The sequence below is a fragment of the Glossina fuscipes genome, unplaced genomic scaffold (assembly GCF_014805625.2).
Source record: "Glossina fuscipes isolate IAEA_lab_2018 unplaced genomic scaffold, Yale_Gfus_2 128, whole genome shotgun sequence".
NCBI classification, from domain to species: domain Eukaryota; kingdom Metazoa; phylum Arthropoda; class Insecta; order Diptera; family Glossinidae; genus Glossina; species Glossina fuscipes.
In genome coordinates, this window is record NW_023998471.1 from 422,957 (window position 1) to 449,048 (window position 26,092).

General features: G+C 34.7%; 1 protein-coding gene across 5 annotated transcripts in view; it reads right to left on the bottom strand.

Moving 5' to 3' along the window:
- Window positions 1-26,092, bottom strand: part of LOC119640876 — a 209,898-nt gene that overhangs the window by 37,002 nt on the left and 146,804 nt on the right. Inside the window, exon 1 of one of the 5 annotated variants that reach the window (XM_038039158.1) lies at window positions 12,720-12,802. The exons of 2 other annotated variants lie outside the window; for them this stretch is intronic. The gene's annotated coding sequence lies outside the window, so the exon portion shown is untranslated. Of the gene's footprint in view, window positions 1-2,589; window positions 4,238-11,227; window positions 12,641-12,719; window positions 12,803-26,092 lie in introns of those variants that run through there. 2 more of the 5 variants (XM_038039160.1, XM_038039162.1) reach the window with 2 other exon arrangements.

Below are 26,092 nucleotides of genomic sequence, written 5' to 3' on the forward strand. Positions count from 1 at the left end.
GGCATATTTGTTTTACGAAGCAAATGGCAAATTTGAAAAACGCCAGCAGTGAAAAGCAGCTGTGGAATTTTTTGTTTGACCTATTGTATACCCAACACATTATGGTTATACATGTTATGCAAATTTTATCTTACAAAGATAACAGCAAGAGTATTATGTGTTCGGTCTTGTCAGAAGTGTGCTTTACCATAGAGAGAGATTATAATTGATGTAATTGACAGATATTGGTGAACTTGGCTAAGTTGAATTTGGAGACACATTTTGTTGCTGCAATTCGATCATTAGAATCAGGGATGTAGCCAGCCACTTCAACTGAAGTGATATCAACCGCCTTATCGTTCTAGTTCTAATGTTAAGAGTATTAAAGAGATGCGGATTTGTGGAGCTTAAGGATACACATTATTGGGAAGAAGTGTATATTGCAGTCGTCAGCAAAACCACATGTCCTTTAAAAAACAATGGAAGCGAAGTACAAAAGGGTATATTTAGGGCCAATCAAACATGTGCCTTATTTACAAATAGCAATGCAAAGTAAATCAATGGCTACAAACCACATAAGTAGTAACCAAAGTAAGAAGAACAGTCAGTACACATTGCAGCACCAGATGTGGATAAAAGAGCGGTTACAGCTGGTACTTGACGGTTGCATAACGTTAAACGCAATTTGATAGCAGCAAAACCACACAATTAGTGCAAGTAGCATCTACAAGAAGTGCAGCCAATCCGCACTGTAGTGAGCGAAATAAAAAAATCGCGAAAAGCATAGAAGAATTGGTAGAGTAAGCATAAAGATATTGTATACATTATTTAGGAATGGTTGCACATACTAGCCATCTGCAGTAGATCAATGGCGACAAAACCGCACATGTGACAGACAACAATCAGCACGCACTGCAACCGCAAAGAGAGAAAAAGGCAAGAAATACTAATGAATTGGTGCAGTCATCGCCAGGCGGATGAACAACGCAAATGAGAACAGAACGCAAAATAAGCTAAAACAAGTGAGAACTTTAAAGTCAGATAATTGTTCTTCTATTTTTGCCAAAAAATAACAAGAAGTACCATGAAAACCTTTAGATAGAAAAGTGCTTCACACTTAAAATCTCGAATCGCTGGTTTCGATCGCTAGTTGCCATCGGAAAGTACCAAAAATTAGAGTTTTTTCTCTCTCGAGGGATGTTGTCAAAAAACATAAGGACGTGAGGTAGGAGCGTACTGGCCAAAGACAAGTGAGTGTGCACTCGACGTCTAAGTGTTAAGCCCTCATCATCTATGCATGCATTGTAGCATACTCTTCTGCACTTGAAATTTCAATTCGCAAACACTGACTTGGTAGTCACGATTCCTACCTACTCAGCTACTCATGCGAATTGGTTGCATGCAAAAAGGCTCCATAGGGAACAGCGATTCAAAAGACAATTTCATATTTATTAGTATGTCGGTTTTTGTTTTTAAATGGAACGGTATATGGGGTGTGGTCATAAAGATGCTTCGATCCAATCCAATTTTTAATAGTCAATAAAAAGCAAGGACACCAAACTTGCTTTGCCCTAAAGGCGAAAATACGCGAACAAGTATGAGGCAGACAGGCATTTTTAAAGTGCATTGATAACGTGATTCTGAATGAATCTTCTTAAAGTTTACCTGGGCGTCGCAAACATTCGCCGGCTATGCCTTTGCTACATAGCATGATGGAGGCTATGAAAAGAGCAAAATCTGCACTACTACTGAACTCAAAAAAAAAAAGAATGGATTGTGTATCAATAGTTAACCCCCCACGAAATGAGATTATGAGATAATTAGAGAAGACTATTTGGCAGTGTGAAGAACATCGATTGGCGTCCTACGCGCTTAATTATCTCAAATTATGTCTTGTTTAGAGAAAATGCTTTGTTTAATAATGAGACTCAATCAAGACAAATCTCTTAATTCCACTTATTCTTATGGCGAACGATAAATTTTAGTAACCAAACGTTGAACATTTATAGTGTAATCCATGTACTTAATAGTTAATCGCTTACTTACCTTAATGTCATTCATTAATTTCACAATAAACTTATTCCTCTACTGCCTTTGTTTCTAGCTTTTTTTTCAGTTTACTTCACTTATTTAGTTTCTCTTATTCACGAATTTTGTCTTATTTCGTGATTTTTTTATTTTTTTTTTGGTTTTATTAATTTGTTGGCATTAAAATAAAATTGTTACAACATCTTGTTTGCTTCGTTAAGTGGAAGGAAATATATTTCCAGTAGCAGCAGCGTTGCACTATAAATTCTACTCATTATCTTGGCCAAGAAAAAAAAAAATATTTCAATTCTCTGATGGCTTAGCTTAAACTCTCATATACGTATATATTTATATATATGCATATATACGAATAAGAACAATGTATTGTTGTACGTGAATTATAGGCGAATGTATATATGTAAGTATGTATTTATGTATGTGTATGTGCGCGATACAACGATTGTTTTGTTCTTACAATACTTTCAGAACACATTCAGTCATTTTCGTTAATTTTCAAAATAGTTTTATTCGCTTGTACCCGCTCTTTAACACTCATGAACACATGAAAATTTTTATACTCACTTCGGTGGTGTCCTTACTATTCGGAAACCTCACTCTGATTATGGAGTTCAACGGTGTATAAAAATTGTTTTTTTTTTTTTTTGTCAGGCATTCAGACAAATAGTCGAACAGAAACTCATGAAGCCGGATACTTTAAATGGCTTGTTATGCACAAATACATTCAAACATACTTTCCTGAACTCAATGCCTTTTTGTTTTGCTCAACTACAGTCACGTGAAGCTAACCACCGCATATGTGCACATTTTTCTATAATATACAAGCATCATACTGTTGTGCATGTGCATAAGTATATGTGAAAGGACTTGTGAAGCTTTTTGCAACTGGATGCGAACTTAATTTTTCTGACTAACAGACACACGAATCATGAACAATGGTTGGCTTTGTTTGTTTTGTTTTGATTTTGTTTTCTTTTTTCTTTTATTTTTTTATTTTTATTTTTTTTTTGTAACCGCTATATACCACGCTGGATAAAACACTGCTTCTCTACCCGAAATCAAGCCTTAATGTATCTCTGGAGCAATTCTATCTTGACCAAATAGCTCAATGCACTTAACAAATGCGTTTCGTTTAGAGAGATTTTTACTGATTTTTTAAGTTCCTTTGATTCATTTTCAACCCCCTCCGCAAAGCATCACTTCAATAATGGTCTATATTTTTAGCGATTACATTGAAACTGCACCGCATCAATTTTTGGCGGGCTGGTCGAGTAGCAAATAAAAAAATAGAAGCAAGCTAATAACTCAGCTTAAGTTCGCATGACTCACTAAAAATAAAACAGAGGGAAATAGAAGAACTTGCCTAAAAAGTACTTAGTCTTTAAGGCAGCAAAACGATGATGTCTTTGTTTTATATTGAAAATTGTACTCAGGTCTGTTTGTCATGTTCCTACCAACAATAATACCAAAAACACTTTTGCTGGGTGTCCTGGGCAAAAATTTTACCAATTTCCCGTCGTATGTCTTTTTTGAAACTTAGTATAACTGGGGAACTTCTCCAGAGACTAAAGCACACGACTTAAGGTCACCTGAATGTAACAAAACCAATCGGATGTTCTTAACCAGACACATTTTCTTTCTTGACTTATTTCTTTAGTCCTTTTAAGTCGGTAGATGGCTTAGTGTCCAAGAATGCAGATTAAGCTCTGTCGTCCTGCCGTGAGACAAGAGCGCGGTCTATGCAATGCATCCGAACTTTTACTAAGCGCCGAGTGTGAGCACACCTGGAAGTGCTGTGGGCTTTGCTGTATCTCCCTGCAGCTTCAGTTTTTAAGGAAGTTCTCTCCAGTTATGGGTAAGGCAAATTCGGGTCCATTGTAGTAAGCTTTGCAGCATTGCCTTGTTACATTCCAAACTGTAAGGCTAAGGTATGTTTAGACAATGCATGCATTTCTATTAGTCTCCAACAGCGTGGGCCGGAAAACATTATGCTGCTTTGCGATAGCGATTTTAGAAGCTCTTCCATTCTCATTGTCTGTGGAGCCTAATTTTTGGAAGTATATCTGCGAACTTTGTCAACTTCTATTACTTCCACTGGCTTCAATGCTATATTTCGCACACTCTTAGAAGTACCGATCTAGTCTGTGGCAAAGCCTCGGCGCAATAGCTTGTAATTCATTTATTTATTTATTTACTTACACATGGCTCTCAGAAGTAAATCTTATACTAATTATTATTAAAAACTAATATAAATAATTAATTAATAATTGGATAATAATTCTTATATAAATAAATAAGAAAAAAAAAAAAACCCAGCTATCACAAAGGCGCACTCACGACCAGCACAGATCCAAGTTGCAAGTGAAACCCTAACCCATTGCAATCATGCGAAACCTCGCCAACTGATAACTATAAACAACATTGATCGCCCTTTCAGAAAGCCATGCTGGAGTGGAGAAATTTGGGAAGATTTGGTAGCAAGAGCCAAATGCTGAATAACAATTCGATCCAACAGTTTAGGTAAGACGCTCGTTTGTCACGAAATATCATAACTGTAAGTAAAAGGTTCAGTACTTTCTAGCCTAGAAGATATACGTGGAAAATGTAAACCAAAAAGAAAAAATATATATAGCTAAAAATAAATATGAGAGTCAAAGTAGTTGGATGAAATTATTGCAAGAAAGCTTTTTAAAAAAATGTTTTTAAATTTTAACTAAAATAATTGACAAAAATATTTTATGCACTTCAACACATTTAACAAATTGCCGACTCTTAATTTTTAATAAGACTTATACATAGCAAGTTTGCATTTAACAGCAGTCGTTCTATCAATGGGGTTTGAATTCTAAATGAATGCGTTAAAAAAACAACAAGAAAAAAAGAAGAAGCTTGCGAAAAATGTGACGTAAACACATGTTTTTTTGACAAATCAACAGCAAATAAAAAAAAAAAAAACCTAAACAGACTCTAAATTTTCTTCCATTCCCCTCGGAACCACTAAAGTTCTTCATTTTGTGCTCGACACATTTTTCATTTCTTTGCTTTCATTTTTACCAATAACACACACGACACATCAGATATATGTGTGTTTGTGTTTTTATGTGCTACTACATACTTACATGCACTCTCAAATATATGATTCATACAAACATTAGCAACAACATCCGTTTGTTGGCTTCCGCAGGATGTTATTGTTGTTGTTAGTGTTGTTTGAGAGCACAAAACTTATCGTCAGCGAACATTCAATTCGTAAAAAGAATACGGGAACACAAATCTAACAAAAATCTACAAAATATACAAACCATGACATGTAACGAAAACTCTAAATAAAAAATTCAAAAAGAAAAAAAAATGTAAAATCCCCTAAAAACAAACAACAACAACAACAACAACACACAAATACAAATAAAAATATATACTCGTACTTAATATGTAGATTTGCTTATATGAATTTCTATTTAATATGTGCATGTGAATGTCACAACATATAAACATATCACCATTAAAGCAAACGAATTCAAGAGAATAAATGTTTGTATAAATACAAACGATTCCTTTACATGTACATGTATATATATGAACAACGTTGTGTGTTGCGAACCCTTGACAAACGTTCATTTCTTCCTTTTGAGAGTATATGAAACAATCACCTGAAACAGTCTGTTGCTACTCTAGCTTGTAACTAACGATTGATAAAGAAGTTGTAAAAATGAGGGTAATAAGGACAATTGATTAGATGCCTTGTGTGCTACTGTTTGATTCTTCTTCCCTATCTAGGGTTAATGTACTTGACAAGAGCATGTGCGAACACGAGAGCAAACATTCACTTCTTTTCTTAGTATAAGTAAGGTGTCTCTATATTTCTCGATTATCTGGAAAATCAATCTGACCTAGCTTATCCTCAATGGAGAGGATTTGCTCTTGATCTCAACAGAAATCTTACTTTATTTCAAAGTTAATTCAAGTTTTTCATTTTTAATATCTTTCATTATTGTATTACGTAGCCGAAATTGGCTTATGGGGTACGGACTCGCATTGCTGCGTTACGTTGTAACAATGTGTAAACGTACACCAAATAATATTTCCTAATAGTTCCGGCTGATGTAATTTTTGAGCCCTCTCTTTATGTGGTAAAAAGGTTTAATTGGTTCGTAATAGTAAATTGACAAAAACAGCATCCTTACCGAATTTGGAGCATGCTGGTCTATTTTTTTTGATACTCCCGTATATAAGGTTTCTCAGGAAAGGCAAACCATTGTGTACCAAAAAGGCTATTTTGTAATGTTTTATAATGAAAAATTGTTGTTAATAGTAATTTGACACAAAAATTAAGTGGATCCAGTTTGAGCCACATGGGTCTATTTCTTGGACAACGTCTCATATCAAAATTTCTCATGAACACTAGCACTTTCAGAAAAAGATTTCATTTTTAATATTTTATGATGAACATCGGTCCATAATAGCAATTTAATAAAAAAATTAACGCTAGGGAAGTTGGATCGTATGGGTCCATTGTTAAGAACTTAACGTATATAGGAGTTATAATGAGAAGCAATCGCTTATATAAAGACCAATTTCTAAGTTTTTATGACGGAAATTGAAAAGTAATACAATTTTTAGAAGTAAAATATGTTTGCTACATTTCAATGGTGTGGTGTGATGTCTAATATTCGGGCTGCCATGAAACGTACGCACTTGCATGAAAATAATGTGTATTTTTCGGTGTATCACTAGAACGAGTGAAGAACTATGTTCGGTGAAGTGGTGTTGGCTCTCTAATGTCGGCGTTGCCCCACTATAATGTACTTACTTGTTTTTGAAATAAAATTATTCTAAGCGGTGCGACCAGTCCTCGTAAGTCGTAACGAGTAAGTTTGACATGTATGGAGTTTCGAGTACAGTGGACACAGCTTACAACCGCAATAAGTGGCAGTACAATGCGGCTGGGTAATTGGGTAACACTTTTTTGAGGATGCTTTATAATGAACGAATGCCGATCGATATTCACTGACGTTTTCGCCATGAATTTGATGCTAGGGCCGTGAACGACGTTTATTTTCAACAGGATGTCGCGACCAGGACGCGGTACTGGAACTGTGAACTAATGACTTGCGTGATTAATATAAAATCTCCTATTGTTAGAAGATCTCTGCAGCTATTTATAGTTTATCACCTATTTATATAAAACTTTAACGCGGTTTCAGGGAAAAGAAATGCGAACATAATCATTAATTTAATCTGTTGGAATGGCAGTCGGAAAAATTAGCCTTTTAAGTCGGAAATTTGTATTATAACTTAGAAATTTGCGTCCTTTTAAACTTTTCACATGATTTATCTCTCCCTCTTTCTCTCTCTCTCTCTCTTTTAAGAAGTTCTGAGTCCCTATCGGTCACTGCGGAAAATTTAATAATTTAGTTTATCCTTAAATGCAAGCGGATACTAAATGAGTTTGGCGTGTTTTGCAGGCTTAAATCAACAGATTTCCAACCCACCAAGGTATGCTAAATCTCACTTGTCAGGTGGTTGTTTTTTCTTTCTTGGTTTAAACTTTCTCTATAACAGCTATTTGATCCCTTACGAAATAATATTTACTTTATTTTGCCATGGATGCAAGTAAGATAAATTATAAATTTATTAACAGATCTATATTGGTAGGATGCAATAACTGGTCTTATCGGAATAAATAAGTGATAGTAATATGAGCTATTTTTAGACTTTTTATTTAAAATTTCTCTTATTTAATCTCCTTCAGGCAATTTTTGCCTTCAATTCATAATTACTATTATACAACTCTGCAACTGCTAATAAGAATTTGGGGAAATAAAAACGTAGGCAGGTAACTCTGGTGGACGCAGCACATATAAGAAAAGTTTTTCAATCGAGGCGGGAGATTTTAATGACAATTACTTCTAATTGTAAATAAGAATATTGTACTCAAGTGTTAATATGGCTATATGGCCATGGTGGTTTTATGAAATTGCGGGAAAAACATGTACGAAAATCGTCTACCTATTTATAAAAGAGTGTATAATAGTTCGATATGGCGAAGTAAAATTCGGAGCGAAGTGTTCGTCTAAAAATCGCCATTATTACGAATCCTTACCGTGCAGTACAGTTGAACTTACTTAAAGGTACAGGAGAAACTAATCGGCTTTGCTTTGATAAGTTATTGGAATTCGGGATGGCAAAGGCCGAGTCGAATTTCACAAAGTCGGACATTGAGAAAAACTGTCGCGAAATAAGTGCCTTGAAAGGCGCAGAATTGTGAGAATTCTAAAGGATTGTGTTGTTGATTACTGGAAATCAATAGCTAAATGGCCAGTGCCAGCAAACAAGGTTAAATGTCTCAGCGCTTTGTGTAGATCGAATTATAAGACGTAAGATTAATGTTTCCTCAGGGAAAAAAATTGAAAAATTCCTTCCAAACACTTTCATGGTAACAACGAAAATGGAGACGATAATATCAAATAAGGGAGATGAACCAGCTCAATAGGCAGGCGATAACCTACTTACTTATTATTGATTTATATTTCCTTTAAGTTCATTTATACCTTAGTAACTTAAGAATTGAATTATAAGATAATTTAAAGGTAGTTATGAAACGTAAGCCTAAGAGTCTGCAGAGGCATTTCTGGCAAGGCCTGATATAATACTGAAAGCATTTTTCTAATTTTGCAACTGAAGCAAGTCGTTGCCGATCATTTAATTGAACTGAATCGGAATGATTCCCACGGCTCGATTAGATTAAAAAGTTGATCTGTAATCCCGCTTTTTCTAATTTCGAAAAAAGGAAGAATAAATAAAAGGAAGGGCGTCCTGAATATTATACAATCTTTATTCTTGCGCAAGGATACTAATATTCTTGCATTTGTTAACACCTGCTCCATAACTTGTCCAATATATGCTCGATCGTTAAATTATAATCAATGGCTATAAGCGGCTTCGTTTGATTAGTCGGTTGAAGAAGACACCTACGAAAGTTGTTAATAATGGCCCAAGTTCAACTTTCGTTATCCTTGAAGGTAAACTACTAACGTGAACTATACTCCCCGTTCTTTGAGCATAATTTTATTTTTATAGAGGTCCCTAATATCCCGTCATGTTTCCGGATGAATTAGGATGGCGTTAGTGCTTGTGGTGTGCTTTTATCGATATTATAATTGTATTATGTAAATATATGGTTTGAATGGCATTAATTGGTATAGCGGCAAAGTTGATTACTGTACGCGTAAGCTACGACTGTTAAACATAATTTTACAAGTGACGTTGCCTGGTGGCTTTATAAACTGCACTGTTGGCTTTTATTTCTGTTGGACTAATATATATTTGTATCGACTTTTTATACTCTGGTATATGATACCAGGGTTGTACAAATGTGTTAGACGACCTAATTTTTATCTATGAGGGACTAAAATAGGTAAATTCTAGAGAAGACTTCGTTCCTCGCAGGCTGTCAAGTAGATGTCATCACTACTAAGTCTTTTGTTATTAACTTCTTCTTGTAAGAAAGGAATCGACCGAGTGGCTGTCAACGACACAGGTTTCAATTCTTGTCCTTATGAGAAAATTTTATGCACAATTTTTTGAATCGCAATTGATTTTGATGCTATTTATTTATTTATTTTTTTTTCTCTTTTGCTTAATACATTAACAATTATCTAGACTAAGTCTTCGTTGCGCTGATTAGTGGGTGCGTAAGTGCATAGTAATGTTTAGTTGTTAAAATTTATTTATTTCCTAATGATTCTCTCTGAAGGCATTTCTCTTGCAAAGAAAATTAAAATAAAAAATTCCTTTTCATACGAAAGAAAGTGAAATGACTAATATATGTATATATTTTTGTATGCGCATATATGTTCAAATAGCAAATGATTGCCATTGAATGCATTACAGTACATAGAAATAATGCACAACAGACATTTGAGCGGTTCCGCATTTGTACTTATGAAGCGAGTGTATGAATGAATGTCTAAATGAATGAGTGAACAAATCGTATGCATCGCTGACTTATGAAGCTGACTAGGAAAGGAAGACGTAGAGATGGTGAAATTATAAAAGATGTGCAATATATTGGAATTTATGTGCAAAACAGTATAGACTTGCTTACATCTATATGCGAGTAAATGCTGGCTGGCAAATTTTCAATCCTCAAACCGCCCTCCACCCTATATATTCGTCTCTTATACAGGGTGGCAATTTACTTCTTTTCTACGTACACATGGTATTGTATATGTACAATAAATAAGTATATTTTTATGTAAGTGCATGTATGTTGTTCGCTTTTTATAAATGAATATGAAAACTTTTCATTTGGCATTTAAAGAAGTTCAAGTGCTCGATGTATAGAAAGAAAAGATAAAAAAGAAAATAATGAAGGAAAACTTTTGCACTTTTACTAAAAGGAATAAAAACGGAAGCGATTAATTGCTTGAGTTCAAATAAAAATTATTGAACTATCATATAAGTTCCACCATCCACTCATACTTATACATAACGTATATAAGGAAAATGTCATAAAATCTTGAGAATTTTTATGGGTATGCGGTAAAAAATAATATCCATCAAAGAGCGTTGATTGCAAATGAACTTCGTTCATCGTCTTGTAGCACTATCCGCTTCATTTATGGGTTAACGCGTAACAGAGACGCTCTATCTTATAAATGTTCATAATCAATCTGATCTGAAAGTATTGGTTTGTGAGATAAAAAATTCCTTACGTTGTTGTCTCCTATAAATTTTTGTCATAATTTTCCCTTTTTTGATTTGTTTAAAAACAAGTTTTTTTCATCTTAACTGTGCAGGCGAATTTCTACTGAAACATATACTAGAATAACGTTAAAAAGGAAGTAAGTGCAATAATAAGCGCAATCTTGTTTGTGATGAAGTCAAATGTTACATTGTATTTGATGGACTTTAAGTCTGAAAGTGTGGGAAAAGTCATTAGGCAATACCATTGATTATAACGACTGTCCCTAACTCCAAATTGGAAAACAGCCTTATAAGGTGCAACAGAGCTCGCAGTAACGTCCAGCAAAGTTTAATTGATTCGTTGAAGCGAAATGATAGACTCAATGTATAAAGATGGCGGAACCTTCGCCATCAGTACACTTGTCCGTCTGTCTGGCTCAGTCAGCTGTCTTGTCTTTGAGCGATTTCTTTAAGTTTTATTAAGAAAGAAAATTGCAATATATTTGTGACTCACTTTCATATGTAATATTAGGCGTATGCACGTGCAATAAATAAAAATTCAAAGCAACACAAAAAACTCGAAGATTTTCTCAATTTATATTCTTATCAATTACACGCAATTCACTGTAGGCACCAACGTACAATATAATTAAAGTATTTATTATATATACGCGATGGGTAGTAGGCTCGACCGTCTAATAAAATGATAACAAAAAAAAAAAAAAAAAAAAAAATAAACATGTATCGATTTTTATATAATTTCTTTAGGTTATGTACATCGTGCACGTATTTTTAAGCGAAAAGATATTAGTTGTCTTATGTTTGCAAAGAAATATTTTGCGTCTTTTATCCCGATTTCAATGCGATAACCTTTAGCGCGAGTTTCCTAAATATTTATTTACTAAAAACTACGAAACGAGGAGAAGCGTTGTTGTAACATCGTCTGGTTTGTTTAAACTGATAATTCGCTGACCGCAACTAATACGTTAGTGTATTTCTTATCAACAAATATTTGTTGTTGTACCGAAACAAGACAAAATTGTTATCAATTGGCTTAGTATTATTTGCGACACTGCGAGATAATTAAATTTTTATAGGAAATTGGAAAAAGAAAAACTGAAGGTATAGTATAGTAGGCCAGAATCCATCATTAAATATTGGACACCGTTTGGCATAATACAGTTAGTTATTCTAATATAAGGCATTATATGTGAAGTGCTCGCAAAAGTCGCTCATAATTAATAGTATTCCAAAGGCAAAACAACAAGAAAACATGAGTAGGCCAAAGGCGGATAGCCGGACAGATTGGTCTGCGTCAAGTCCCGCTAGGTGTTGCATACATCCTCGTAAACTTAACAAGCCTTTGTACATTGTAGTGTTAAGTATAAAAATCAAAATGTTCTGACATAGTTAACTGTTAAAGAACCTGCTTCCTCAACACATTCCTCAGTTGATTAGAGATTAAAAATATCACTTTTATCTATTGTTTACTAAAATACCTCAAGTTTCATATAAATCGCTCATTGTTTCTATATATTACTATATACCAGCATCACTAAAATATGTGCACATGGACTTGGTCGAAGAACTTTATTGCCTTCTTTGAGTAGCCTATAAACGTCGATGGCGTTTTCTTTTTCTCCTTTAAAATCCTCGGAAATTCTAGAAATTCGCTTGTAAAAGCTTTTTATAGATTCTTAGACTTTGGAGCAAAAATTAGATAGACCTTCGGTCTTAAATTTTTATACTTTCGATAATTTGTTGATTTAAAGTTCCATGTCTTATCTCCGCCAACAAACAATTTCCAAACTTCTTCCTCTGTCTTACATTAATTGTAAAAATTCATTTGCTTCAAAATAGGGGCCAGATAAAGTAGAAAACCTTTCCGTCGCGTACAACGTTTTTGTCAAAAAATATTTTTTTCTTATAAGACTTCCGTCCCTTTATACGTAATTATAATAAGAAATTAGTTACATAAATCACTTTAGAATCTTCTACTAACTCACCTGATTGTGTAGCTTAGGATTGGATAAGCGATAATTTTTGAAATTTTTAATAGCTTTTGTATCGTTGAAATTTTCAGGAGTAACTCAATACAATGTTCGCCATAATAAGCTTTTGTTACGTTCAACACAATTAAACTGTAAAAAAATATTCATTAATTAGAAACAGGATTGAGTTACAAATTTGTATTTGTAAATAGTGTGAGTGAGTGAGTGAATGCATAAAAATGAAAATTTCATTTCAACTTATATTGCCATAAGAAAATTATAAGAGAATATGGTTATTTTCATTTAGTATTAGAAATCGTAGTTGTAATCGTTTGGTGTAAAAAGTGTAAGCATAACATTTGAGCCGAACGTTCTTCTGGTCAAAATGTTTCCAAGCGAAGAGAGAGATTCTACACGGTATACACATTCTTAATGAGCATCAAATTGTAAATCGATTTAAGCTTGTCCGTGCGTCCCTCTGTTTGATGTTTGTTGTAATCATTCTTCTGCCCTCAACTATGAAGCTACCGATGTTCTTGCCCGCAGCTTGATATTGAAACCAGGGCCAAATCGCTCAAAGGCCGAGCCTATAGTACTGCGTGAAGCGAGAAATCTTTTTTTTGTTCACCACTCTCAAACTACTACCCTACGTTATAGTGTATCAAAATTTAATTTTTTTTTTTAAATATCTGTGTAGCCATTTTCAAATTTGGAATCCAAAGTGTGTCCAATTGGATAGTACCTGTGAAAAACGTTTTTCTGTTCGCAAAAATAAAAATATCGCCTACAAACTTGCAAGAGAACTTGAAAATGACGCGAAACGGCCGCACGCCTATAGTTTTCGTTCATTATTCGTAAACTATAACACATAGACAATATAAATTTCTCGATTACTATAGAGTGTGAAACTTTAGCTCTTTTCCTTTTTTCAGTCTTTCTTTCGGATAACGGTGATGGGTGTAAAAGATTCGGTCTTCTTACTTGATTGGAGAAATGAATGCAGCGAACTTGTTAATAGGAAGTATCTCCCTCTGATAAAAGGATCTTTGTAATGTTGGGAATCTCAAACAAAGCCGGCCAGTGCGATATAAAGCGCGGACGCGTACAATGTCTCATTTAATTAGACAATTCCGAATTTGATGTTAATTTTAGCGTGTCTTTGGCACGTGCTATTTGGTGTCTATTGCATGTCCAAGTAGTCGCCCATATGCTACGTTTTTTATAAAAGCAAAATTTGTCTACTCAGAATTTGAGTTAAACTTAAGAAATTATTTCATTTTTTCCCAACACTATACAAAAGTGCATTATCACTCGAGCCTGATTGGCACGGAATTGCATTATAGCTAATTGAACTAAAACAACTTTTTAATTTTACTAATTTTGCGCTAAACTTGCCGGTTGGAATTAGATGCATTGATGGTGTGGTATATATAAGAGCAGAATTTTAAACAAAGATAAGTAAGCGTATCAAGCAAGCGGTAATTTGTGATTATATTTAGATAAAAAGCTAAGTTTTGTCAAAGTCTAAAACACTTTAAGGCAAAGTATCTGCACCACGGAAGTGGCTTGCAATTAAACTTTCATAATCAGGAGAATGTCAAAGTCTTTATCGTCCTATCCTGTAGAGTCAGTTTTGTCCAAGAATAGCGTGCACTTTACTGAAGTGAAAGGTTCTCAACGAACGATCAGATAAATTTTTTACAAAATCCAAAGGTTACGGTGCATTGTATGCAGTAGACTTGCTCCCTTACTTACGTTCCTTCGTAAGCATTCATCCTAGGATTTTTCAAAGAGAAAGATATTGAAAATAAAATTCTAGGTAGAATTACGGAATTAAAAGACTTCGTGCGTTTGTCAGCTCAAAGGTCTACTGTGATGTGCTGTCCCTTACATGAAACCCATAAGAAGAAGGCGGTTGTTTTTGGTTTAATCTGACCAATTACTCAGAAATGTCCTCTATTCGCATAACGCGTTGACGATCAGAAAGAAGTGGGGAAAGATGAAGAAAAAAGCTAGAAATGGCGATATCGTGACCGCAGCTTAGTGGATGTATGACCTTTCGATGCGTATTAGACCTTCACCAACTAAGCGTAAGCATAAACTTTACCACACTAAGATTTAAACCCGTGAACACTGACTTATTGGTCGCGATTTTTACCTACTGGGCTATTCATGCGGGTGAGTGGATTAAACAAAAACAAAAGAAAACAAAAGAACATTTTTATTTTGTTCAACTTTTCCATAATAAAATCCAATTTCTTTGAGTTACCGCATTGATTAATGTTCGCCAATATTTTGAAATTAAACATAAATCCTTAAACATCTCATCAGCTTGACTTGTACAACCTTCGCTTCTATATATGTATTTACTTTACATTATATATATATATTTATAAATGTACACATATACAGAAAACAAGAAAGGGAAGAAAAGCAACAAAAGAATTGCTTATCACGATGCAGATGAATAACATGTCGGTCAGTAATTCACGGGACTTTTACATAGTTGTCGTCTTAAATAAACTAAATTTCCAACATTTTTACTTTCTCTTCATGCCTGCAGGTACAATGGCTGTAATGTCGCTAATTTTGTCAACCTTAAATGAAGTAAAAATTTCGAAAATCGGCTTTCGATTCGCTTGATGCGAAAAGATGCATTCGCTTGAAAAGTGTGCTGGTAACTTTTTTGGCGTTGTTTTGGTCAATTTAAAACGAGTTCGTGGGAATTTTGATGACGCTCAATGGAGTGAACGCCCAAAAGAGGTGCTTACATCGGAAATCCTAAAAGTGACTTTTGATCGAAGTAGATAATTGAAAAGTGAAGTTCCAGGAGATATCTGACATAGAAATATCAAAAAGCGGTGTATTCCCTATTTGGCATGAAAAATTTTGACGCGAGCAACGGTTTTTACATACGGTCGTTCTACCAATGCAGTAAAAACACATTCCCATAAGTTCAGTGCAAAAGTTGTAGTTCGCGTAGCTACTCAATGTTGCGCATTCTCCAGGACTTGCACTTAACGACTACCGCATGCTGGCAAGTCTCAAAAGCACGCGAAGAACACCGTAAAGTCATAGCGGAAAGTGTAGCGTCTTTCATTGGGTGTTTATTATAAAGCCTTTATAATCTTAGAGAAGCACTGGGCTGATTGTGTGACATGCGTGAAGAAGACGATGCTGATGAATAAGATCGCAATATTAGTTTTTCTTACTTACTCCCGGGATTTTTTGACTAATTGATGATTTTATATGTAGAATGTTAACTAACACCCTGATGCCCATCTAAACAAAGTAACAAAATGCAACGCGACCGCATAAAGGAGAAACTTTTCAACTTTTCAACAGCGTTAATGAATTGGCGCCACAAGAGTCGCAACTAACTCTTCATTTTGCTCCTTCCTTAGTTCTCGCTAAGAAATGTTCGTTAAATTTAGAGAGTTAAGAAGATTGCTGCAGATATACGGCCAAATAAATAAATTATATCCTTTTACTACCTCTCAAAGTTGCGGGAAATTTTCGCTTAGCATAAACTTGCGCCGTTCAGTTGATTTAAAAATTCTATAATTAGCGAAAAAGTTAGAAAATGTTAGTTAAGACAAAGGTAAATAATTCCAAGACGATAAGATATTTCGCAAAGTATTCTCTTTACGGAATTTGCATCATGGATGAAGCTGATAATTATTATTAAGCGGTTTTGTGCTAAGGCATATTATTAAATTTTCTTTATTTTTAATTATTTTCTTAATTTGAAGTGCGTTTAAGAAACCCTTTATAATTAGAATTAATGGCATAATGGTTCCTGTTAATAACGCTTGTAATCATTAAGATGCGAAGATAATGTTTTCTCCATTTTAAATGCGTGCGAAAAATATGTGTAATACATATCTTTTTTTGCTTAGGCTTCGTGGGTGGTTCGCTTGGGCGTAAATTACTTTGATCTAAATTGTTTCTGTTGACTATTAAATTACAGAAATTAGAAAATTTGTAACATTTACTGTAGATTATATTTACGTTATGTGTAGCATATTCATGTGCTGAGTACATTTTTATAGCCCTACGTTACTTGTGGTATGCAGCAACCAGTAGGACTTGCGACAGATCCAACTCTTAATCCTTTTATTATTTACCGATCGCTTCGGAATCATTTTCTAAATCGATTTAATTTTGTCCGTCTATCCGTCCGTCCGCCAGTCGTGTTTTCTTGTACTCAACTTATAGACGGCATTTTTTGATGATATTTAATATACTGACGCTAGCGGAAATGGTGCGAGTCGGATCACTTTTACGACCAATTCTTATATAACGCTTTATTTTGGAAAGCCATGATATGAAGAACTGCAATATAGTGATGTAGCGTATTTAATAGTGCGTGGTTGCCCATTGTAGTGTTTTTGCGTATTAGTAAGAATTTTTTATACAAACTACCACCAGATTTACTCATATGCATACATAATATTACATTCATAAGCTAAGTTGAAGGATATACTCTATTTTATATACGTTTAATTTATGGAAAGCTTTTCAAAGTTTTTTTTTTCTTTCCTATTTATTCTTTTTTTTCCTGCGGTTTATAGTTTCACTTCGCTTTCATGATTTCACCGGCATGCATACGTAAGTTGGATGTTGTTCTACAAATATATATATATATATATATATAATATTTCTAAAATGCATTACTTGCATTACTTTAATGCTTTACGTTGGATGGTGTTTAAATGACAGACTGTTTTCTAGTTATTTAAAGTTAGTTGAAAAGTTTCATATGTTATGTATAAGAATTGAAAGCGAACAATTTTTTTCTGTTACGAAAATCAGGTAAGTAAGTTGCTTCTATCCAATATCAAGCAGCTTACGTACCATTTTAGCAATTTTAAACGCGTTAAGTATCTATTCAAAGTCGACTTTCATTCCTCAACTTTTCGTGTTGCTTTATAAATTTTAAAGGTGTACTGTGCTGCATATCGTGGATTATTAAAGAAAGTATGTTAAAACAGAAATTAATTCAAAAATCCTGAACGCTTTGCAATAAGCTTAATGAGTTGGCAGGTTTGTAAACATTTTTTTTTTTTTCTTTTGACCAGTCACTTGGGAGGTGTCCCCTAAGTGCGAGAACGTTGTCGGTGAGGAAAAGTTATAGGTAGAGAGGAATGGAAAGGGGGAGAAGTGTTTGAGCACTTTGGACGTCAAAGCGATAGCGTCTGGGCACGATGGAAAGGTCCACTACGGCTGGATTGTTACAGAGGGGGGCAGTGTGATTGAAGAGCGACGCGTCGCGCTAGTCCGCCGTGCGATATGCGGGCAAAAAAAAACTAGTTTTTGATGCTCGCCTTTAGAGTTTCGCTTAATTATTTCATTTACAATAACATGTGTTTTTCTGTACTCAATTTATGTTAGGGAAAAAAATATCAGCCAAAAATCTGATATCAGTGTTATCGTGCTTCCCTTGAAACTGTTGAAAAAACTTTATGTTAATGGCGAGTTATCAAAACCGACAACAAATGAATAAAGCTATTGGTGAAATGAAAATAAAGTTGTTCGAAAAAAGCCTGAGGAAGCTCTACCCGATGATGGGAAAATATTTAATGGATTCGTTGTGATATTTAAGGTTTGAAATGCTTTCTCCGTTCATCTACATCATCTGCTTAATTATTTATTTCGTTCATTTGTTTGTCAATGCGTTTAAAAAGTTGTCTATTTTGCCTTACATATCCTCCTCATCTCTACTATCATCAAGCATCCATATATCTCTTGATGTTTTATCCATCTATTTATCTGATCCAATGATCACGACCATGGCAAGATCGATATCATGTCATAAATATTTCTTCCCTGTCCTTCCATCAATGTATCGTATATCCGTCTGTCGGATTTTTGTCCATTTCTCCTTCCTATCCGCCGCCGCACTTGTCTGCCTCTTCCTCCGTCCTATGTCTGTGTGTTGTTCTATATGTCTGCTGTCATTTTTTTGCTGCAATTTTCTAACTTCAAGCTAATCTACAGGGGCTCACAGCTAAATCCATTCACTGCTCCATTCATTGCGATATTTGTTTTTCAATTCCTTTGACCCTTTTACAAAAGGAAGTAGACCGGGAGTCCTAAAGATTAAAAAACCCACCCATCTTACCTTTCGTTTGCCAGACCGCTTACTGGCTGGCTTGTCTAAGCATATCTTTGCTGAAATTTTCTAATTTTAAGCTAATCGACAGAGTCATACAGCCAGACCTACTTATCAGCAGTAGTTTTCCCTTTGCCAGTCTTTGAACTTTCAACGAGAGAACGGATTAGCTGCTTATTAAGCATAGAATGCCTTTCTGGGTGCACTTTCGTTCTCCAGGCCGCTTGCTTTCCGGTTTGTGTATGCACAGAATTCTCAAAGTCGAAAAGAAGTTTGACGTTCGGTCCAATACACCGAGATTGGAAATGGACACACGCCATCATTGGAAGAATTCGCCAGCATTTCTACAACGATATCATCAATATACCGTCAGTTTTGTGTAGGTTAGTTGAGAGCCGTTTCTAAACAATCCCAATGTTTTATTATTGCAGAAAGAGACGGGTATCTAAGATTCGGCTGACGGTTTCTTGTACGTCTTTTAAGTTATTCAAAAATGTTTTTAAATGAAATTACATTTTCTAAGAACCACCGATTATTTATCGTATTTTGTCAAAGGCTAATAAAAAAAAACCCAACCCTTGCTCCTTGTATACATCATAAAACTTACGCATAAGTTGTGAGTTGCTTATTTCGTCAAAAGTTTCGTACAATTTTTTACTCTTTCTTTTCTTTTTTTTTAATTTGATACAGCGCATACTTTTGCTTTTTATGTCAAACCGTGATTTCCCATTGGTAGTTACTCAATTTTTGTATAAGGAAAACTTTCGCCGATTTATATGGTAAATGCTTATTAAATGGGGCTAAGAACACCAGAGTCTTAAAGAAGTTTAAAATCTTAAAAAACTTTTCAAAAATATAAGCACTACAATGGAATCTTTCCAATTCTGGTTAGCGTTTGCGTTTTTATAAGAAATTCTACTAAACGTATGTTAACGCTTGAGAGTCAGTGTATCAGTGTTGCTTTCACGAACTTTTCTTTTATAGCATACCATAGAGTTTTAAAATCGATATCGTATCATTCTAAGAGTCCTTCTGTACTCGTGCAGTGTAGAAATATTTCAAAGTTTCTATCCGAAGAAAATAGAATGTGTGAGTATGCACTGAAATGTGCACAGTCAAATTTCTTTTGAAGGAAGGATTCCAAGCTTAATGTCATATGAAGATCTAGATTATCGGTGTAGGGCATTAATAAACGCAATGTTATCTGTTAATTCACAAAATATTGTTACCTAATTTTTGCTTAACATATGCATTGCCTGCATTCAACTTTTCTCCCATCTAAAGCATCTACCCGCGTTTATTCATCTCGCATATATATTTTTTTTGTTCGTTGTTATGTATATGAGTTTGTTTAAAATTTCAACTCCATGCTCACTTATCCTGTTTATGGCGCTATTCTCACTACTATTTTATTACTTAGGTGTTAGCATGTAGTTGTTGCAAAAAAAGGAAAAAGAAAAAAAAAAACATGCAGAAATATTTAAATTATGCACTTTTGCATAAAGTACCCTGTAGAAGAATATGTGAAAATTTACGTGTATTTGAATTGCCAGCAACTTAACTTTTTTGTTTCTTGCTTTTTAATGCCGGTGATGTTGCTGCTACTACAGCTTCTGCTCCTGCTCCTTCTACCACCACTACTACTACTACTACTACTACTACTACTACTGCTACTACTACGACTGCTATTGCTAGTATACCATTTACTGTATGGTGCATATTGCACAAGTATACGTCATTACTAGGTAGTGTTTACTCTTTGAAAGTCTGAGAAAGTTTCATGTTTGCATGTGACTTGTTCGATAAACTGCTTAGGGGGCCATAATGATGGCGGGAAGAACATTTTCAAAAAAGATTCAAAATATTTTTAATACGATCTCATGTTATTAACGAAAAAAATAAATAAAAAATAAAAGTTAGAAAGAACTTTACTATGTTTATTTTAAATTTTTATAATGGATGTCGGAATTTCAATTTAAATTTTAATAGCAATGAATTTGAGGATATTTTAACTTGGATCGATTTCAACACAAGATTAAATTCAAAGTTACATAAAGCGAAGTTGCAGATCAAATACTTAAATGATATTTAAGTTTGCATATCTGAGATTACTTCTAGTTGGCCACTAACTGGCATTACGTATGTAAAAGAAAACAATTCATAAAAATAATCATGTGCTTGATAGAATGAAAAAATAAATGACTGAATGAGTAGGAAAAAGTTTGTGAGAAACTGTTTTTCTTAACAAAAATACGATAAAAAAATATGTTAACCAGAGTGTGTGCACATTACAGACAACAATTAAGCCATCTCCACAAAAAAGAGACGTTTCGTTCCTTTGATAAGCTTTCCTCTGCGTCTTTGATAAAATAATGGTTTATCACTCATTCGCAACAAGCAACAACAAATTCAATTGCAATAATTTAACTAGCAGTTAGCAAACTATTGAAAAACAAATAATTTAACTTTTAGTTAAGAATGCCTGCTAACTAAAATTCTATTTGTTCGCAAGCTTTCAGCTTAAATTAACACATTGGAACGATTCAGTCTTAGATCTGGTTCGATTTTAGCTTTGTAATGCATTGTGACTTGATTCGCCTAAGCCGAGTTAACATAATCATTGTAATAATCCAGTCGAAAATAGGCGATGAATACCGGTGTAAACTGCAGCCCTGCTTTCAATTTTCTCAAAGCAATGCCCGGGTTGCTTCATCTCAATGTTGATTTATTTTTGCTGAAGAACATAAGGGTGCGAAGTTATAATTAAATATAACTAGCAAAGGCACAAAAGAAAAATTTAAACAAAGATTTCTTAAAGCATTAAAAGAATTCTGTTAAACGCAGTCCTGGAAGGATTTTAGTCAAAATATAGTAAAAATAGAAAACATTTCCAAAAGTTTCCCCAAGCAAAACTGAGTATAACCTGCATGTCGTTCCAAAGTCCATTAATCAGGGATTCACACATTACTAGTTTTACTTTTTCGCTGAACTTGTTATAGGCACAGGTAGGTAAGCAAGCTTGACATGTTTCGTTTGCAATATTTCTTGAAAAAATTTTAAAAGTATTGCTCTGTTAAAAGTTTTGGCCTTTGATGGCTATATTTAAATGTACCTTCATACGCGTGAACAACATGTATTTAGGTCAAAAGGCTGAGACAAGCGGTCCATACCAATTGTTCGTTTTAAAGTTGAGATTAATGGATTTTGCGAAATACATTTCTGGTTTGTTTTAACCCAAGCTAGAAAATATTGGTTTGCTAATAATGAAATTTAGAGCTAATAGGTTGAATTCATATTGCGTGTTGAACGCCTGCCATATACACAATAGTTATTTGCTAATAAGGTTGTGTGTCACTTCTTCGTGGAATAGATTTGTAGGCTGTCTCAATAGTCTCTAACGAAATACTGTCCTATGCTTGCACCGAAAAATCGGGCAATTGCTTCAATGGTGATCGAAATAGAACCCTGCTTCTCATTCTTTCCTCTATAACGGTTTCATTCCACATGATTCAATGCGTTTCCCTCTAGATGTCCGTACGAAAAATAGACCTCGATAGTCGGGTTTACTTTGGCTGTAGTTATAATGGAAGCTCACTTGGTAAAGGCATAACAATTATCGATTCGGCACAAACCCGCTAAGCCTCGGTCACGTCCTTATCTCTTATTTCTTTCTAAGCTTTAATGTGTTACACGATTAGCGGACATCCCCGAAATGATTGTTCATATTCGAACCAAAAAAAAAAAGGAGAATTATGTTGAGGTCTGGCGATTGCGCTGACTACGAAAAGTACTCGATGAAACTCTTAGGCTTCCCAAATCAAGACTTTTTGGCTGGGCATGTCGTGTGGATTATCATCTTGGGATGTGGTAGTGTTTGTTAGCAATATGCTAACCATAGTAGGAACTTAATCAGTGAGGATGTCGAGATGTTCATTCGGAGTAATCGAGTCAGTCAGACCACGATAAAGGCGCCCAAATCATAACGAAACATCCTCCATGTCTGACGGTAGTAAGCAGGCAGTCCGATTTGTGGGCTTGTTGCCGGATTCTCCGTACGTCAGCCCGGACCACCTTACTCCAATCGTCAAGGGTTAACGTGTGACGATTAGCCTTGGCGTACATTAAAGTTGTGGAATTCTCGTCACACTGTTCTTTTCGAAACAGTATTGAACAGTACGTTGAAATATAATCTACAAGACTTGGCTCGTAAATGGCGTAACATATACGAATAGCACAAAGTAGTCTTCTTAATATACAATAAGATGCTATTACACTGCATCGTGTTTGTATTATTTTGTCCATAACAAATGCATTTAATCTGCCATCTACAAATTTCATCCTCAACGACCCAATATTTATTGCATTTTAGGATCTTTTTTCTTCCCAAATCAATTGAAAATAGAAAATAAAATGTCTTGACAAAAATGCGGTAGAGTCATCCTGCTTTACAGTTAGAAGAGAAAGTAATGCACTAATTAAATAACGGTACCTCCCTGCTTCTTACTTCTTCATTTCGCCAGAGCAATTTTTTAAAATAAACCATTGCTCCAAAAGAGATAAAGAAGTTCACGATGTTATGTTTTTTGTAACATCGTTTTTTGCATGACTCCTGAATTGAACGTTAAATTTTATGAAGCGATCCTTCTCATTATATCTATGTTACAGAGAACTTTTAATTTAAAGTTTTTTTGCAATACTCAAAATAAATTGTATTTGCTATCAGCGATCGATTTGAGTCTAGCAAAAATTCAACAACTACACAACGCAGATATTTCGCTATATGTATCCTATGCAAGTTCAATTAATACTTCATTCATATGTGTAAGAACATAATATCTAGACTTCAGATACGCACAACAAATATGTCTATTATGGGTAAGGATTTTTATAGCTTCCATTCATTAGTTTGCCTTTCGCTTTGTTCATTCCCTGCTCGTCGCCCTACACTTGGCATATCCGTTTGGCCTTTGACTTTCTCGCCGACAATCTGTCTCAATCTTTATCTATTGCTTTCATTTCAATAACTTTATATATACTTTGTCCCTCTATCTATCTGTGGGCGGGCGTTTTCCCCGTCCGTGCGACCTGCACGTTTGACTATTGGACTCTCCCGCAGATAATCTGTCTGGTTATTTGTTCAAGCTTTGTATATTTTTGTTCTCTTTACGTTCGCATATATCCCCGGGAATGTTTTCCGGCCGTTAGGCCATTTGTCAACTCGTTTGGGCTGCTATCTCGTTGTTCTTGTGATTACTACTAGTCCATTAGTCTTCTCATTCATTTCTCCATCCATTTGAACTCTGTCGATCGATGTATTCCCTATCTTCACTGCATTCTGTCCGTCTAGCTACTGGCTTGTTTTTCTGCCTCTTTGTCCTCTGTTTGCTCACTCATCGTTCTACTTATTCTATTTGTATCGGAGATTCAACCTTCTCAAGTCTGTCCATCATGCCGTTCTCTGTCTTGCCCAATCTTCACCTATTATGTCATAGTCCCTTTGCCTTTGTGCGCCTTTCTAACTGTCAGTCCTTTCGTTAGTCTGTACGGCGGCTTATCAATGTATCATATACTCGTATGTTGAAAATTTCCGCAACTTTTCCTTAAGTCAATTTCCTTAGATTTAAAAACGGCTTCGATTGGTCCAAAACAACACCGGGGAAAACTGAAATAAATCAATAAATTCTCTATATATGCGCATATTTGCATTATTAACTTACGATATCTGAAGATGTTCCTCTCGAATACGTACGAAATCAATTTAAAAGTGTAGAACGAGAGGTCTAATCGGCCTTGGGCGGATCTAGATTTCACAAAAATTTTTCTGAAGTAGGATGCGTGCAGAATTCGTTTCAACGGTTTGCTGAAATTTTGTAATTATTTCTTATATATACTAGCACATCCACGCCTCGCACAATCATTCATTCAACTTGTGTTCCGTTGCATTTAAAACCAGGCACTTAATAAATCAATAAATCACTTGCAAATCAACGTGTGTACTAGAAAAGGAAGGACGGATTTCACTTGCTTTTGAATTTAAAGAAACAAAAAAAAAACTTATTCTACAAAGCACTGTTCATTGCTCATTTGTGGTATTGAAGTAAGAGCACGAGTATGACACAGTTTTTGAACTGAAACAATTTGCTTCAGTGATAATGTATAAAACTATTGAACTGTAAATTGATAGAATTCTTGCACTGTGACAAATTAAGGTATTCCCGAAGTCGTTTTCAATATTAAGTAATTTTTTTTTCTTCTTTTTTTTCTGTTTTTCTGAATTTTGTCAAACACTTCTCAATAGAACATATAAGGGAACGTTTTGTTTACATTATGTCGCGACCAGAACTGTAAGCATGTCGAACATACATTCAAGCTTAACGGCAAACAAGACCAATGAATGAGTTGAGTGCCAAATGCACAAAGGTGTCGATTTATTCATCAACGACGTTGTTTTTGTGATTTGGTGGCTTCATCATGTGTTCTACCATCCAATACATGTACACTTATACATCGACTTGAATGGGTAATGTATGAATGCTCTCTTCTTGTACGCGTACTACATCTAACACGCGATAAGTACTCTTTTACAGTTTGCTGTTTGTTGTTAATGCTTACTCGTGCGTAGTTTGGTTGCAAACGACTTAAAACGCGCTTTGAATGGGTTAATGTCTTTTCAACATTTTGTGCATTTGTAGTTAATGTTACTGTTCGCGTTTTTATTGTTGTTTTGTCCTCTATACAACAATTTGTTTTTCGTTGCCAACGTTACCGCTATTGAAAAAGTTAAGCCATATTCACTGTTGCTGCTGCTTGTTCGTTTGCTCGCTTACTTGCTCGCTTGCCTGTTTGCCTGCTTGCCATTATCGCTCAGGCGATAGATGGTGTCGGTACATGATACACTCTGTTACCATTTATTCATTATTGTTTGTTTCCTCTTTGGCTAAGAAAGCAAAAACAAAAAAACAGAAAAACAAAAAGGAAATGTATACAAGTGGAGAGAAACTAACCAAAATAATGTAAAACTGTTGTTGTTGTTACTGTTGTTTGGGTTTTAGCTAAAGAACCGTGAACGATAAAAATAACGATAGAAGACATCGACAAAAACAGAAATGACAATTAAACAGAAAGCATAAAGAGCGACAAAAAATAAACGTCATTTAGTCTATTTATGGCAATGGTTTCAATGCTTACTGTCATTGCATGCGCAGCATCACTGTTGGGTTTGTGTTTCTCTGTCTTTTTTTTTTTTTTTTTTTTTGTTTTTCTTTTTGTTTAT